Below are 17,912 nucleotides of genomic sequence, written 5' to 3' on the forward strand. Positions count from 1 at the left end.
TCAGATTTGTCCAGATCCCCTTATGCTTTGGCCTCAAAGGATGATAATATGGTGACCGATCCTGATTAATTTTATTTTATTGTATTTTTAAAAGATTTTATTTACTTATTTTTATGGAGAGAGAGAGAAACATCATTGTGTGGTTGCCTTTTGCTTGCCCCCAACTGGGGACCTGGCCTGAAACCCAGGCATGTGCCCTGATTGGGAATTAGACAGGTGGTGTTTCGGTTTGCCACACCAGCCAGGGCCCTGATTGATTTTTTTAATGCTGATTACCCAAATTCTCAGCTTGTAGCCGCTCCTAATACGAGGCCGACCAGTGGGGCGAGTGCTTTACATACGCAGGACATTGGCTAAGAAGGTACACAGGTGTTAGGGGTTGTATCCTTGACCAGTGTGGCTCAGTTGGTTGGGCGTGGTCCCCAAAGATCCCAGATTCGATTGTCAGGCCACAAGCCTGGGTTGCGGTTGGTCCCGTCAAGAGTGGGGGCGTAAAAGAGGCAACAATCTATATTTCTCTCACATCGGTGTTTCTCTCCCTCTCTTCCTCCCTCTCCATTCTCTAAAAATAAATACAATCTTTTAAAAATAGTTCCTGCCTTGAGGAGGTTGGGAATCTGACCACAGACAGGGGAATATTTAACAGAAAGATTCGACGGATGGTGAGATTGACCACAACTGCAGAGATGGATGCAGACAGCTGATATCAGAAAACCAACTCAGCAATGGACTTGGACGGTGTGTTGGGGGTACGTGGCCGGGGTAGAGAACACCCCCACCCGCTCCAGAGGTTGCTGTGTGCCGCCAGGCCTGAGCGATGCCTCCTCCCTGCCCCACTCCGCACCGGCCTCCATGCCTCCCAGGAGGCCGAGCGGCCGCCAAATCCGGACGTCTCAGAGTTTCCTCGCAGCCGGTAGCTCTGAAATGGCCTTTTGTTGTAAAACTTGGGTTTGGAAAGAGGCAAAGAGAAAAGTGGTGGAAAAATTCACGGGGTGAAGACGTAAGCAGCGAAAGGGAGGGTGATCTGACTGACCAGATCCCAGCCAGGACCAACGGAGAAAAGCCCCTCGCACGCTTCCCCTGGAGGCGCCGCCCGCCTTCGGCCACCTCCGATAGAGTTTCGGCTCTTTCCGGCAGTTCCAGCTGGGGTGCAGCACTCCCAGCTCGCTATCCCCCACCCACACGCCGCTGGCTTTCTCTGGGCAATGGCAGTTCTGCACGTAGGCGCGAGTTCGCGTCCCACACACCGCCACTTCTATCTAAGAGTGTGTGTCCGAGCCACTCCTCCAACCCTTCCCCTTTCTTGTTATCCCAATCTTCCGCGACGCCCAAGCTCCCTCAATTCAGGCGCGAGGGACTTAGTCGCGAGAAGAACGGTAACCCGACAGACCAGAGAACACCCCCTCCCAGCGCCTTCCCACAGGCACGCCAGGTTCGCGCCGGCGCGAGCACGCGCCCTGAGCGCTGGCTGGCGCTCGCGCACGCGCCCGAGCGCGATCCGGGGCGGGGCGAGTAGCTCGAGCCCTGGCGAGGTCGGTGTGGATCCGCTGGCGCTCTGGCCCCTAGTCGCGGCAGCGATTCCCAGTCCGCCGGCCGGCAGAGCAGGGAAGCAGGGAAAGGGGCGGGCGGAGGCGGGGCGGCGTCCGACTCGGGGAGAGCCGAGGGAGCAGCGCGGCGACGACGTCGCCGGCTCTAAAAGAGGCGAGCAGGCGGCGGAGCTCCTTTCCACTTCTCAGACCCTGGAGCGTCCGGGACGCAGAGCCCGGAACTGGGGGGACGCGGCGACTGCGGGGGCCCGCCGTAGGTGAAGCAGAGCGTGCTGGGCGGCGGAGGTTGGTGGCGGATAAAGGGGCACAGAGGTGCAGAGAGCGGGCTTGAGGGAGAGCACGGGGGAAGGGGTAGTTGTTGGGGGTTGGGTACGGGGAGGTGGCGGCGGGAGCCCTTGGGACTTGGAGTGCCCAGATGGTGAAAGGTTTGTGGGGTCTGGGGCGAGCCAGAGCACACTGGTCTGAGTTGGGGTGTTTCCAGAGGCATAGGCCGGGGAAACAATAGAGTGAGGGGGTTCTCTGAGGTAGGGGGTATTGGATTTTAAGAAACAACAAGAGATGGGAAATAATGAAAGAATGGGTTATTTTCGGAGAAGTACAATGAATTGAGAATACAGTTGGGATGCGTAAGGTTATCTGAGTGGGTGCCAGAGGTCCTTAAGATTTGGGGTCAAAGTGAAGGCCTTGGCCACGTAGCTCAGTTGGTTAGAGCGTACTCCCCATAAGCTAATGTTGAGGGTTCGATGCCCGGTCAGGGCACATATAAGAATCAGCCAGTCTCTTCCTCTCTCTAAATCATTTTTTAAAAAAAGATTTGGGGACCAAGTGGGATTTGAAAATAAGAGATAGAAGAGCATTCTTGGAGTTGAGGGGAGGACGGGAACGAAAAATAATGCAAAGTGGAACAGAGACATAAAGTAAATGTGGTTTGGGCTTGAATTAAAGCAGAGGGTACAGCCAGTTGGAGAGTATGGAGTACATGGCTTTTTTCTCCTAGTTCATCGAAGATGATGGTGTTCTTTTAGAAGGTGGATCTTTCTCAGGCTTATCTGTTAAGGAGTATAACTTGTTCTTTTAATAATTTGCTTTTCATTGGTAGTCCGTTTCATTGATAAAGCATGCCTGTAATAGTAATTTCTTCTCTGTTCTTCAGGTTATGTATGTAACTTACCTGTGGTTAATGAAGCAGGAGAGAACAGACAACCAGAAACAGGCATCTTGCTTTTAAGTCAGGTCAGTGATAATGCAGCGTTCAGGGTATTTGGGGGAAAACCAAGACCAAAAGGTGATGAATAGCCTTGATAAAGTCAGTTATCTGTAATTTGTTAGAACTCCAGCTTCTCAACTGAGAAAATTTCATGTACGGTCTGCTACTAGTTTTAAGTTCATGGCAGAGAGTTTGTGTGCTGCCTCAAGAAATTCTTGATGACAATTTCAAATTGTCAGGCTGCTTTACACCTTCCAGTTTGAATGAAGGTGATTTGAAAAAAATCACTTTATTTAAAAATATTGTGGGAAAGTATTTCTGGAGTCATGATCTTTGCAGTTCCTTGATACTTGGATTACCAGACTAAATTTTGAATGGTATTAGATAACAAGATTGCTGGTTTTGAAATTGTAGTTACCTTTGTGTGTTCATAAATAGTCCATGTTAAGCTTTGTGTTTGTTGGGCATTGAGTTTTGCCGACTCATCTAAGATTTCTGGGAATTTGTGAGTTTATGTTTATTTCGCAGCTAGGTCTTGGATGGTAGCATTAGACCACTCTATAAAGGTCCAAAACTAATGATCTAAATTGTCACTTTTCTTATATGTTATAAAAACTGAACAAAACAAGGAGTGAGTACAGCATCCTCGTTAATGATAATGTGGCTCGTTATTGACCTCTTTAGTGGGCTAGGCAAGGTGCTAAGATTGTTTTAGATGCATTATCTCATTTAATTCTTTAAAAAAGATTTTATTTATTTTTAGAGAGAGGGGGTTGGGGGAGAAAGAGAGGGAGAGAAACATCAATATGAGAGAGAAACATCAACCTGCCCCAACCAGGGACTGAACCCGCAACTCAGGCATGTGCCCTGACCCGGAATCTAACCAGAGAGTTTTGGCTTTGCTGGACAACATCCAACCAACTGCACCACACCAGTTGGGGCTATCTCATTTAATTTAATCCTCACAATTATTTCCTATTTTGTAAATTAAGAGATGAAATAACTTACGGAGGTCACAGAGCTAGTGGGTAAAGCTAAATTCAGGCCCGGCTCCGCTGGATGCCTTTAAATCTTCACTGCCTGGTGGGTCTTCCAGCTTTCTCCCTCCTACAATCTTGGTTGTAGTATACAAGCAGCATGAATTGGTTGCAGTTGGATCTGATATGATATTAGTTGAAGATTGGGTTAATGGCTACACCTATAGAGTTAATCGAATGTTTGCTCCTGCAATTTAACAAATCTGGGGTCCTGATAATAGGGCTAATACATCTTGCTAAGGGTTTGTCCTGTGAGCACAGTTAATTTTCTGTTCAGTGTACTGCCGAAGCACTGTGCATGCGGGGCGCTCTTCCTTGTGGAAGTCAAGACAGCCAGTTGTGGAGCCAAAACCAATTCACACTGGAAACAGTTGAAAACTGCTGAGTGCTCTCCAAGCACCTGTTGAGTCCACAGTTGGTACTAGCATTATTTCTAAATATAGATAGGATGCTCTTAGAAACCCCAAGTGAAACAACTAGAGCTGAGAGAAACAGCTGGGACCTGAGGGAGGAGCTGTAGGTTACTGGCCAAAACATCAGCATAGGCCCTGGAGGCTGATCCAGGAGTAACAAAGGGCAGATGTTAGTAAAAGGCAAGGGAGTGGGAATTATTTGTGGAGCATTTATGTATTCCAGGCATTGAACTCAGTGTTTTTTTTATATATATTACCTTATAAGATCTTCAGACAGTTCTTAAAGGTAGATAGGTGTAAGCATTATCCCCATTTTTCAGATGAGGCCTAGAAAGGTAAAGTAACTTGTACAAAGTCAGTTAATAGTGGTGAAGGAAGTTTGTACATTATTATCGTTGTTGTTATTTTAAATTGTTGCTTGCAATTTCCCACTCTAGAAACACCATATTAAAATCAGGAACTTCGAAGTCCCTTTTTAGGATCTATTGTGATTCATTGTTAGAAGTAAAACTGGTTATTTCAGTCTTGCTGCTTTCATTGGAAACTGGAAGGAAAAGGGTTTTTTTGTTTTTTGTTTTTGAATTAGAAGGGGTACCCATTACCAAAAATAACCTCTTGTAGAGTATAATTCAGCTTCTTCAGTTGATTGGTATATATCTGTAGCAACATGAAAACGACATGTCTACCCCTCCTGTATTCTGAGATTAAAAAAAAACAAAGAACTTAAACATCTAATCTTTTATCATTCTTGACAAACTGGGAATACTTTTTTTAAAAATTGTCCTTACCCAAGGATATGGGTTATTGGTTTTATAGAGAGAGGAAAGGGGTGGGGACACATCAGTGTGAAAAAAACATCAATTGATTGACTTCTGTGGCACCCTGACCAGGACCTTTTGGTGTGGGGGAGGGAATGATCCTCCAACCAACTGAGCCCCCCAGCCAGGGCTATTCTGAGACCTTGACTTTCAGGTAAGTTGTCTAGGCTCTGAAGGATGACAGTGAAGCATGCCTGTTACAGACTTTGACCACTTCTCTTGATATATTTTTGCCACAAAAATTTGATGATGGTTCTTGCTTGGTTACTTTGAAAAAATTGTGGTAAAATATGCATAATAAAATTTACCATGTAAACTATTTTTAAGTGTACAGTTCAGTGGCAATAAGTGCAATCACATCGCTGTGTGACTACCACCACCATCCATCTCCAGAACGCTTTTTACCTTCCCAAACAGAAACTCTGCACTACTGAACAATAACTCCCGGTTCTTTTCTTTTCCCAGCCCCTGGCAGCCACCATTCTACTTTCTGTTTCTGTGACTATAACTGCTCTGGATACCTCATGTAAATGGAATTATTTGTGTCTGGCTTATTGAGCACAGTGTCCTCAAGGTTCATCATTGTTTTAGCCTGTGTCAGAATTTCGCTCCCTTTTAGGACTGCGTCATATTCCACTGTATGTATGTACCACACTTTGCTGATCCATTCTTCAATGGATACTTGGATTGTTTCCACCTTTTGGCTATTGCAAATAATTCTGCTGTGAGCATTGGTGTACAAATATCGGATGGAGTGCTTGCTTTCAGTTTTTTTGGGTATATACCTAGAAGAACAATCTTTTGAGGATTTCTGGGTCATATGGTAATTCTATGTTTAATTTTTTGAGGAAGCTTAGTTACTTATCAATGGTGGTTTTATTATGTGTTCACATGGAGGTACTGCTTGGCCTTATGTTTGAGGGATGATGTTTCCTGTACTGATGTTTTCTGTACTGTTCGGAGGACTCTCGTACTAGAAATGATTGAAAAGGAAATGAGTTACCCAGTTTTCATGGCTTTCTCTTACCTTCTGCCTTGTTATATTTATCATGACATCTGGCAAGCACATTAAAATACATTTCAACTTTGCAATAAAAGTACTTTTGAAAATCTTTCAGACATTTCAGCTGATGAATACAATGGGAGTTTCTGTTCTGTGGTGTGAAACATAGCTGATGTGGAAGGAACTATTTGTTAGGTTTTCAGTCATACCTGTAAATGTGGGTAATCAGCTCAAGAACATCATGTGTCTTCGTATGTGAAAAATGTGCCAGTACTGTGGCGTTTGGTTTACTTTGCTGCCTTTCATTGAAATTTAAAGTGTTTTTTTCATTTGAAAATGTTTTACATGTATGGGCTACTGATTAATGCTTATCTTTGGTATCCTTTCCTCGTTCATTGAATAAGGTTTTAGTGTCTGCTATATGCTTTAAATATTTCAGGAGGTAGCTGTAATACAGGAAGTAAAATTGGCTGAAGTCATTTGTTTGATTCCATTTTTTCCCTTCCCTTCATGTGTGAGAGAAAGTTGACACACATCAGCAATACAATAGCTGAAGTAGCTGCAGACTGACAGCAAGCTGTCTCTTAGGATGAGTCTAACCACCACCCCCATGTCATTTTTCCTAAGTGCCACCAGGAGGTTAATTATCCCTGCATCTTGCTTCTTGAGATTATTGGGAAGTCCAAAGGGACTTCAGGCTCATGTGCCATTTTCTGGGAACGTCATAGGAGATTTAGTAAGCCCATGCTTACCTTGGAGGTGCTATGTTGATTCTGAAATATTTCTAAAGGTTTAAAGTTTATAAACACCTTTTCTTTAGGTTACTGGGTATTAAGGGTTGGCCAGAGGCCAGCATTTAGTATCCATGTTCAAATCTACCATGCAGCCTCTAAGGGTGGGTTCCTGGACTATATACATCATCTTCAACACGGATTCTGAGCCGCTCCAGGCCCATAAAACCTTCTGCAGGGTCTGAGGATGTACCCATTAGCTAGAGGCAACTTCTGCAGTCATTGTTCTGTGACTAATTTGTGGTTAGGGGTTAGCAAGGAATTCTTATTAGTTTAAACCCTAAATAATAACCTTGGATTGCTGGTAAGGAGGATTTTTACTTAATTAGCAAAATGACATGATTACTAGTTGTGGAGGGTGGTTATGTGTGTTCTTTAGAATTGGCTAAAGAGTGTTGGGACTGAGGAGAAGAAGAAGGAGGTGTTTGAGGCAATTTTATGATTATAGATGAATTATTATAGATACGTGAAGATGTCTTGGATTTGAAGGTGCTGCCAGGGATGTTAGTTCTTATTGACCTGCTTAGGACTGGAAAGCCCACTTTGAAAAACCTGAAGTCCTCCCTTTCTTGAGTACATATAACCTGTCTAGTAGTAAATGATTTGTTGTTGTTTTAAGGCTAAAGCTGGTAGTTGAGCAATACTTTTCTTTAAATTAGCCACTTGGTCTCTGATTATAGCATGCCAGTGTGGTCAGCTCACTGCTGGCTCTTCCTGGTTGTCTTCTATTACATTGACTGCAAATATGCATTAGTGTGTGACGGCAGTGACTCTTCAGCCTACTTTGTTTGGTTATCCTCTTACATCTTTATAGTAAATCATCTTCATAGCTTATGAGCATATCCTGCACACGTTTTCAGTACAAGGATCTCATCATAAGAAGCTTCCACACATTTGAAGAAAGAGATGAAACTTGTCTATAAGATGGAATGACAGGAAGCTCAAGTGTTGTACCTGGATGGTAGGTGCTACAGAACCACCCCAGACTGAAGCAGCCGTTTAGCTTAGATACAAACTTGATGTTTTATTATATTTTATTAGTCAGTACCCAGTAGGTTTCTTGAGATGGCTTATCTGATTCCTTGTTAAGAGGACAGTACTTTAAACAAGGCTTGTTTGGGTAATCTTTTTCACCTTTGACACTATTCAAAAGTTGTACGTATTTTATGTTGATCTTGTACAGGTTATATTTGACATTGTCATTATTCTGCCTGTCTGTGATGTTACGATGATCCTGCAAGTTAGACAACGAGGTGTTAATATGTGAAGCCATGTAATTTGGGAGCAAAGGAAACAGTGCAACGACAATGATGACTACATTTGTGTTTGGGCATCTAATTTGATGACCCGGAAAAAGCTCTTGAAAGAGGAGTGATATTTGATACCTTCATCCTGATTACTTGGTACTTGAAATCTTAACATTTAAGTAAGATTTAGTAGAATTATATTCAGTTTTTACATGATTACATTTTTGATTGAGCAGTAAAGCTGAGAACACGCCATCCTTTCACACTCTGCTGGCTAATCATTTTCATTGTGAAGTAATCCCAATATTATTTAACTTCTTGGCAGATGAACTTTTTGAGGCCTGAAATGTGGATTTACTGAGTTGTATTAGTTATGATCAGGCTAATACTAAGTATATTTATCATATTCCCATATTGTAATATTTTTCTTCTAATTGCTTATTGAAATAGGGAAGCCATATGTCATGTTAAGAGCACACACCTGTTAGCTGTATCACGTAGGAGTTGCTAATAAATAGGATTATAGATAGCTGGGCATAAAATTAATTTTTGGGGAGAGGGGTTATGAAGGTCCGACATTCTGTCATCATCAACAACAACTAAAAAGAGTACAGATCTCGTATACAGATCTGGCTTTGAATTTCTGCTCCTCTACCTACTCCCTCTGGTGACTTGATCAAGTCATTTAATTTCTCAGAGCCTGTGTTTCTGAGTCTGCGAAATTGATGTAGGAGTAATTCCTACCACAGAGTTGTCTTAACTGTTGAAATTTTTTTTTGAGGTGAAATTCACATAACATAAAACTCCTTTTAAAGTGTACTAAACTGTGGTATTTGTTACATTCACAATGTTGTACAACTGTCACTCTGTCTAGTTCCAGAACTTTTGCACCAGCTCCAAGGGAGATGCGGTTCCCATTAAGCAGTCACTCTTCATCCTCACCTGCCCCTCTCTCGGTAACTACCAGTCTGCTTTCTGTCTCTACAGACCAAAATTCTGGATATTTCAAAATTCATGGAATCACGTAGTACGTGACCTTTTGTGTCTGGCTTCTTTCACTCAGTGTGATGTTTTTGAGCTTCATCCTTGTTGTAGCATGCGTCAGTACTTCGTCTCTCCACAGCTGCACACTGTTCCATTGTGTGCATGCATCACCTGTTGTTTGTCCGCTTAGCTGCCGATGGACAGTTGTGTCATTTCCGCCGTTTCCTATTGTGAATAATGTACCAGTACTTGTTTGAATACCTGTTTTCAGTTCTTTGGGGTCTGGCTATACCTGAGAATGGAGTTGCTGGGCCATATAATATCTCTATATTTAACTCTTTGAGGGACTGTTACACTGTTTTTCCACAGAGGCCGTAGCATTTTACATTCCCACCAGCAACGCTCGAGGGTTCCAGTTTCTCTGCCTCCTTCCCAACACTTGTTATTTTTCTCTTATTTGATTGTGGCCGTCTTAGTAGGTGAGAAGTGGAATCTTATTATGAATTTGATTTATATTTTCTTAGTAACTGTTGATATTGAGCATCTTTTCATGAACTTATTGGTTGTTTGTGCATCTTCTTTGGAGAGATGCCTAAGACCTTTGCCCTTTTGAAAAATGGGATTGTCTTTTTGTTGAGTTATGACTATTGAATTTTAATGGCTGTCAAACATTTAGCTCAGTGAATACACATAGTACATACGCAATAAAGGCTAACTAATAATATTGTTAGAATTATTTTTGCTACATGTGGTCTGAATTGGAAGGCTGAAAAACTTTGGCTTTTTTACATAGGAGTGGAGAGGCAACAAAACTTATTTGTTGTGAGTAAAGGTTTGACTGTGTCAGTGTTGGTACTTTGCTTTTAATTGAAATTAGCCACACACAAGCAAACATTAGTTTATCTTTGGCAGAAATCAGTATAGTAAGACCTCACTTAATGTTGTTAATAACATTCTGTGACTTTAAGTGAAATGTCATATAACAAAACCAGTTTTACCAAAGGCTAGTCGATATATACCAGAGTTAAGTTCCTATGGCATCTCATCAACGTTATAATAAAAACAGTGCTGAACTAAATGATGTTATTCAAGGACCTGCTGTAGTGCCATCTAGTTATAGCTGAAATTTAGATAGTTTTTATTTTACCCTATGAGATATTTTTTATAAATACTACAATGGAAATTTACTAACTGGGTCAGGGAAGCTGACTTTTTATGTTTACTGGTATGCAGTTTATTATTGTCAAGTTTTTATGCTTATTGCAACTTGGCTATATGGGCTGGTCAAAAGAAGATGGGTAAGACTAGAAGATCAGAGTAATTATTAATTCAGGATCTTACTCTCTAGTCAGAATTGTACCATCTTGAACTGATGAATGTATTTTACTAGGTTTATAGATAGACAAACTCATTTCATTATGTCATGATTTGGAGTGAGGTGTTAGCTTTAATGAGAACATGCAAGCCCTGGCTGGTGTAGCTCAGTGGATTGAGAGCAGGCCTGTGAACCAGAGGATCATGGTTCGATTCCCAGTCAGGGCACATGCCTGGGTTGCAGGCCATTTCCCAGCAGGGGACACACAAGAGACAACCATACATTGAAATTTTCTCCCTCTCTCCTTCCCTTCCCCTCTAAAGATAAATAAATAACATCTTAAAAAAAAAAAAGAGAACATGCAGAAAACTATATGCAAGTCTAAATTTTGGTTTTTACTTGGAAAAGGCAGCAAAGAGGGGAAATATATGCTTTCAGGAAGTGGGGATTATTCCAGTCCCTCCTGAAGCCCACCTGTCGCTCCTCCTCTGCCCTTGCTTTCAGGCTTTATATGCCTCAGCTCTGAACCCTCCTTTCTTTTGTTACCCTCTGTGCCTTTGCCTGTTGCCTAAACTCTGCCTGCAGTGTCTTCTGAATCTCACGCTGACCTGCCTTTCTGAAGTCTCTCAAGGCCAATCAAACCCTCCTTTTGGCCTTTTAATTCTGTTACATACTTTCATAACAGTATTTATCATTGAGTGCTTTTAAAAATGTGCATTACATTTTTACAAGACCAGTGCTCTAACCCCTGAGCTATGGAGCCAACTAAAATACGCATTACATTTTTAAAGCAGCACATGCATGTGGTAAATGAAACTGAGTGGTGTAGAAGTAAATGGTGAAAACAGTTTTCCCGGTGTTCTTCCCCAGAGGCAGTTACTGTTAGGGCTTTCTCTTCTGTATCCTTCCAGAGTTATTGAGAACTGATATGAGAATTTTTATAGTATATGAAAACTGCTTATTTTTCTCTTCTTTTACAAAGGAAAAAATGCAAGCATTAGAGAACTATAGAGAGTGAAAAGTGAAAGATCGCATTGCCCCGGATCCTTAGTCCTGGTCCTACTCATGTCACAGCCGTCCTTCTCAACAGCATTCCTCTCTTCAGAGGTAGTTCTGTTTTAAGCCCTTTCAGCTTGTTCCACTTACATTTACATGTGTCTATAAAATATTTTTTCTGTTTTTATGACTTTTGTATATTGTTGCTTCCTCTATGTATCCATTGTAGTTTCTAACAGTGTTTCAGTGAACACGTTTTTCTGTGCTTCCCGTTGGACATCTGTGAGTGTTCCTCTAGGTCACTAGAGGGGAATTTCTGAGTGAAAAGGTGTATTCTAAAATTTTTGTTGAATACTGCCAAATTGCTTTTGTTTTTTGAATTTTTTAAAAAAAATTTTATTTATTAATTTTACAGGGAGAGAAACATTAATGTATGGTTACCTCTTGAGTGCCCCCCTACTGGGGACTTAGCTTGCAACCCAAGCATGTATATACCCTGACTGAGAATAGAGCCCTTGACCCTTTGGTTCGTAGGCTGGCACTCAGTCCACTGAGCCACACCAGCCAGGGCCAAATTGCTTTTTAAAAAAAAAACTTTTTGCCCTGATCCGTGTGGCTTAGTTGGTTGGGTGTCCTCCTATGAAGTGAGGAGAGTGACCAGTGGGAAATCCGGTCAGGGCACATGCCTAGGTCGGGGGTTGGGTCCCTGGCCTGAGCTAGAGGCAACTGATTGATGTTTCTCTCCCTTTCTCTCTCCCTTCCCCTCTAAATAAATGAATCAATAAAGCAAAACCTCTTTATTTTGAAATAATTATATATTTGTAGAAGAGATGGTACAGAATATTCCTGTATATTCTTCTGCCAGCTTCCCCTAATGTTAACATCTTTCATAATCATAGTACCTGTTATCAAAACTAAGAAATTAACATTGGTATGATAGTATTAGACTTCAGATTTTATTTGGATTTTCCTGGTTTTTCTACTAGCGTCCTAAAAAGTTGTAGGACCCAATTCATTATGTCACATTGCAGGTAGCTGTCATGTCTCTGTAGTGTCCTCCTTCCTGTCTGTGACAGTTTCTCTGTTTTCCCATTTTTTACTGCCTTGACACTTTTTAACAGTACTGGTTGGGAGTTTTGTAGAACATTTCTTAATATAGGTTTGTCTGATGTTTTCTCATGATCAGACAAAGGCTATAGATTTGGGGGAAGAATACGAGAGAGAGATCATGTGTCCTTCTCATTGCATCATATTGGGGTAGATGATATCAACATGTCTTATTACTGGCGATGTTGACCTTGGTGACTTGATTAAGGTGGTATCGGCCAGGTTTCTTCACTGTGAAATTTCTGCTTTAACCTTCTGATACTCTGCGAGTTTCTAAGTCCAGGTCACACTTAAGTTTCACCTCCTGGAGGGAGAAGTATCAAAGAATTTGGACATTTTTTAAAAAGATTTTATTTACTTATTCTTAGAGATTGGAAGGGAGGGAGAAGAAGAACAAGAGAAACATTGATGGGTTGCCTCTTGCACACACTCTGACCAGGGACCAGGCCTGCAACCCTGCATGTGCTGGGACCAGGAATCCAACTGGTGACCCCTCACTTCAAAGGATGACACCCAACCAACTGAGCCACACAGGGTAGGGTGAATTTGGACATATGTTTATACTGCTGCAGTAATAAAACGTATTTTAGGGGAATAGTTTGGGGCTATGCCAATATATAGTTTCTCTTTAAAAGTTCCACCCATTAGTTTTAGCATCCATCAGTTGACCTTGCCTGCAGCATTTATCACTGTGGTATTTTAATGGCTATTTTTTATTCCTCTCATCACTTCTACATTTATTAATTAGACATTTTCTCTAAGTAGGCTTGTACTTTGTCCCCCATTTATTTATTTAACAACTTATTTACATTACTATGGACTCATGGATTTTATTCTTTGGATCATAACATTATTTACCTTGCTGCTTATTAATTACTTTGAAAAAACCTGTAAAATTTACACTCCCACCAGTAGTCGTAGATAGCAAACTTACACACAACATTGTCTAGTTTCTGATGAGTTAAAACACTATTTTATTTTTCCTGATGAAACATGAGGTGGAATGTGTTTTATATGGTAATTGACTATATTTCTTTGTGAATCATCTTTTAATATACTTTGCCCACTTTCAAATTGGGTTTTTTGTTTCATAGAAGTTTTACACTCTGGGTATTAATCCTCCATTAAATATAATTTTTTTCTTTTGGGAAAAACTGTTTTCCTTCTCTGTTTTTTGAATTACAAAAGTAATATGTTTATTGTAAATCATGTATGAAGTGAGAAGTGAATGTCTCCTCATGCTCTCTTCAGTGTCATTCTCTATGCATAGTGTTGTTCTTATACCACAGGCTTAACAGTTTGTTATTTTTCTCCCAGGACTCTTTCTGTATGGGTGCAGAAATACATATAGGTGTGTGTACATGTTTGTGTGTATGTGTGTGTTTATATATGTGTGTATATATATATAAAATCATACACTTTTTATAGTAATGGGATCATAGACTATTAGTTTTTTAGTTTTGCTTTTATCGTAGAGTTAACAAATCAGAATGCTAATGTGTTGTAAATGTATGTTTCAGTGTCTTTCACTCGACTGTAAGCTCCTTTGTATAGAGACTGTGATTCTTTCTACTATAAAGGTATTCTTTCCTTTGTAAATGGCACCACCATCCATCCATTTGCTCATGCCAGTAGCGTTTTATTTTTAACAGTTTTATGGGTGCCTACTATCTTTCTAATACACAGAAGTGAAGTAAACATAGAAATCCATGCCTGCATGCAGCTCATAGTCTAGCAGGGAAAGACGGATATTGAGTAAAGGAGTAAAATGTTTAGTGTTTCAGTTGATGATAACTGGTATTGAAATATAAAACCCAAAACAAAATCAGGAAAGGTGATAGAGATGCTCTGTTAGCATGTGACTATGTGCATGCATGCCAGAGAAAGAAAGAGTGGGGAGGCGGGGGGGCTTGTTGAGGAAGTAATATTTGAGTATAGACTTAAAAGTCATTATTGAATCATTTCTCTTCCTCATACCTCACATCAGATCCATCTCCAATTATTGTTGATTTTATCTTCAAAATACATCTCAAACCTACCCACCAAGTAGGTGGATTAATTTGACAGTAGGAGTTTGAAACAGTTTTCACCTGATTGTTTTCATATTCTCAGTGAGTTAGGAATCAAAGCGTTCAACTGAGAATGAGGGTGGGGAGGAGGAGGTAGTGGAGGTTTGTGGCACAGGTGTGAAGGTGTTCAGGAGGGTGGGAGAATGGTTGAAGCGGGGAATATTGTATGATTGCCAGGTGGCATTAAGAACCCCTTGAGGTTTGTGGTCATGCATTTAAAGTGTGATTAGTCAGCATGGTTTTTCCCTCCAGCCACATTCAGCTGCAGTGGTGTATGTTTGGAGTGGATTTAACCAGAGAGAGGTTTTATCAAGATAGTAAAACAAAACACATGAGGGTCAAGGAATAGAGGATAGGGACTTTCAGACATGATGGCAGCGCAGGCAGACATGGCTCAACTCTTCGCACAACCATATCAAAATTACAACTAAAATACAGAACAGCCATCACTCAGAACCATCAGAAATTTGGTTGAATGCAAGTCTGACAACTATGAAATTAAAAAAAACACATTCATCCAGACTGGTAGGAGGGGCACAGATGGGGAACAAGCTGGTCTCTCACCTACATGTGGTGGATAAAAATTCAGGAGGGATATCTCAGGAGCGGGGAGTCCCAGCCCCACACCAGACCCCCCCATCCAAGATTCCAGTGCCAGGAAGAGAAGGCCCCACAACTTCTAGCTGCAAAAACCAGTGGAGATTGAGTCAGTGGAAGAAACTTCTGGATCCCCAAGCAGTGCCCGTTAAAGAACCCATACTCAGATTCACTCCTCTGAGCTCCAGCACTGGGGTAGCAGCTTGAAAGGTGCTAGTGGTATATATGGAGAAACTGAAGTGTCTGGCATCAAAGTGTCCCTTTTCTAAACCCTCCCTCCACAGAGCCAGCAAGCTGGTACCATATCTGAGACTCTATCAACCTGGCTAACACTGTTCTACCTACCCTGGAGATCCCCAGAGATTCTACCCCACCCAACTTATGGGCCCAACCAAGCTGCTTGTATGAATGGCTGCTGGTCTTGGCTCATGCTTCACAGCTTCTTAAATCCTATCAAATAAGCAACAGCTCTCTCAGTGAGCCTTAGGCTCAGCCCTTTGTCATGCTCTTTCCTCTTCCACTTCCCTTGCCTCCCAAAGCAACCACTAATCTGCCTTCTGTCACTAGATTAGTTTGTATTTTCTGTTTTATCTAGATGGACTCATACAATATCTATTTACTATTTTTTGGGGGGTGGTCTGGCTTCTTTCAGCATCATTATTTTAAGATTAATCTACTTTTAAGAATAGTAGCTTTTAAAGTGGGTAGTATCCTTAATGAATGAATCTATATTTCATTCACTTTTATTGCTAAGCCGTATTCTGTTGTGAGCATTTATCACAGTTTCTTTTTGCATTCAAAATGGCTGTTGGACTTTTGGATTGTTAGCAGTTTTTCACTGCTATAAATAAAGCTGCTAATGAACATTGATTTGTGTGTATGGCTTTGTATGCACATATGTTTATTTTCTGTTGGGTAAATACCTAGGAGTAGCATGGCTGGACCATATGAAAGGTATATGTTCCACTTTTTAAAAAATTGTCGCAGTGCTTTCTAAAGTGGTTGTATCATTTTTACATCCCTGTCAGTGTACGAGAGCTCCAGTTTCTTCACATTCTTGCCAATACTTGGTATAGTCAGTCTTTTTCATTTCTGAAACTTTCATACATTCTGCCCTGGCCAGTGTGGATTTGGTTGGAGCACTGTCGTAACCAAAAGGTCCTGGTCAGGGAACGTACCTGGGTTGTGGACCCCGTCCCTGGTCGGGGTGCGTGGGAGAGGCAAATGATTGATGTTTTTAACGTCAGTGCTTCTCTCTCCTCCTTCCTCTCTCTCTAAATCTAATAAGCATGTCCGTGGATGATGATTATAAAAAAACAAACCTTTATCCATTCAAACAGGTACATAGTGGTAACTAATGATTTATTACGTATTTTAAGGAGGTTGAGCAATTTTTCATGTGCTTATTTGCATCTTTGATGAAGTGGTTTGTTCACCCATTTTTAAAATTGGGTTGTTTGTATCTTTATTATTTTGAGAATTCCTTATAAATTATGGATATAAGTTTTTCATTGATATATAATATTATAGATATTTTCTCTTAGTCTGTGCCTTGTTTGTTGTCTTAATTTCTTTCAAAGAACAAAAGTTTTATGCTTTTGGTGTCAAATCTAAGAAATTTTTGCTTATACAAGGTCATAAAGGTGTTCCTTTTTTCTTCTAGAAAGTTTAGTTTTAGGGTTTACTTTTAAATCTGTGATCCATTTTGATGACATGAGAGTTCATTCTTTGCGTATGTATATCCAATTGTTTAGTACCATTTGTTGAAAGACTGAGTTTCCTTTTTTTGTCTTTGTTGAAAATCAATAGTCTATATAAGTATGGGTCTATTTTTGGACCCTCTATTCTGTTCCATTGATCTTTGTCCTAATACCACATGGTTTTGATTACTATAGCTTTATGATACATTTGAAATCAGGTAGTTTTAGCCCTTTAACATCTCTTTCAAAGTTGTTGTGGCTATTCTTGGACCTTTGCATCTTCGTATGGATTTTAGAACTAGTTTGTTGGTTTCTCAAAAAACAAGTCTGCTGGAATTTTGGTTGAGATTGCATTAAATCTATTAAGTCAGTTTGGGGAGAATTGACATCCAGACAATATGAAGTCTTCCAACCCATGAGTGGATATATCTCTCTCCATATTTAGTTTCTCTTCACAGTGTTGTGTAGTTATTAATATGCAGATCTTTCACACATTTTTATCTGATTTATTCTTAAGAATTTATATATTTTTGATGCTTTTGTGTTTTTAGTTTCAATATCTATTTATTGCTAATATATAGAAATACAGTTGATTTTTGGACATTGATCTTTTTTAAAATTATATTTTATTGATTATATTATTACAGTTGTCCTAATTTTTCCCACTTTGTCCACCTCCGCCCACACTCCCAACTCCCTCAGGCAATCCCCACACCATTGTTCATGTCCATGAGTCATGCATATAGGTTCTTTGGCTACTCCATTCCTACATTGTACTTTACATCCCCATGGCTATTCTGTAACTACCTTTTGTACTTCTTAATCCCCTCATCTCTTCACCCATTCCCCTACACCTCTCCCATCTGATAGTCATCAAAATGCTCTCTGTATCCATGTTTGTGTCCCTGTTCTTGACAGTAACATTAGTTGAGTTCTGATAACCCACTACCATCGGACCAGCCATGTGTCTCTGTTCTTGTTTGCTTAGTTTGCTTTTTAGATTCAATTGTTGATAGATTTGTGGTTTTTTGCCATTTTATTGTTCACAGTTTTTATCTCTTTTCTTAAATAAATCCCTTTA

The 17,912-nt window shown here is 40.7% G+C and overlaps 1 protein-coding gene across 7 annotated transcripts in view; it reads left to right on the plus strand.

The window, feature by feature from the left end:
- SPATS2 (spermatogenesis associated serine rich 2) overlaps positions 1-17,912 on the plus strand; it is a 114,305-nt gene that overhangs the window by 714 nt on the left and 95,679 nt on the right. Inside the window, exons 1-2 of one of the 7 annotated variants that reach the window (XM_037136175.2) lie at positions 1,522-1,832; positions 2,701-2,780. The exons of 1 other annotated variant lie outside the window; for it this stretch is intronic. The gene's annotated coding sequence lies outside the window, so the exon portion shown is untranslated. Of the gene's footprint in view, positions 1-1,521; positions 1,833-2,700; positions 2,781-17,912 lie in introns of those variants that run through there. 5 more of the 7 variants (XM_037136184.2, XM_037136192.2, XM_037136179.2 and 2 more) reach the window with 5 other exon arrangements.

Source organism: Artibeus jamaicensis, unplaced genomic scaffold (genome assembly GCF_021234435.1).
Source record: "Artibeus jamaicensis isolate MK-2021 breed Jamaican fruit bat unplaced genomic scaffold, CSHL_Jam_final contig_233, whole genome shotgun sequence".
Taxonomy (NCBI): domain Eukaryota; kingdom Metazoa; phylum Chordata; class Mammalia; order Chiroptera; family Phyllostomidae; genus Artibeus; species Artibeus jamaicensis.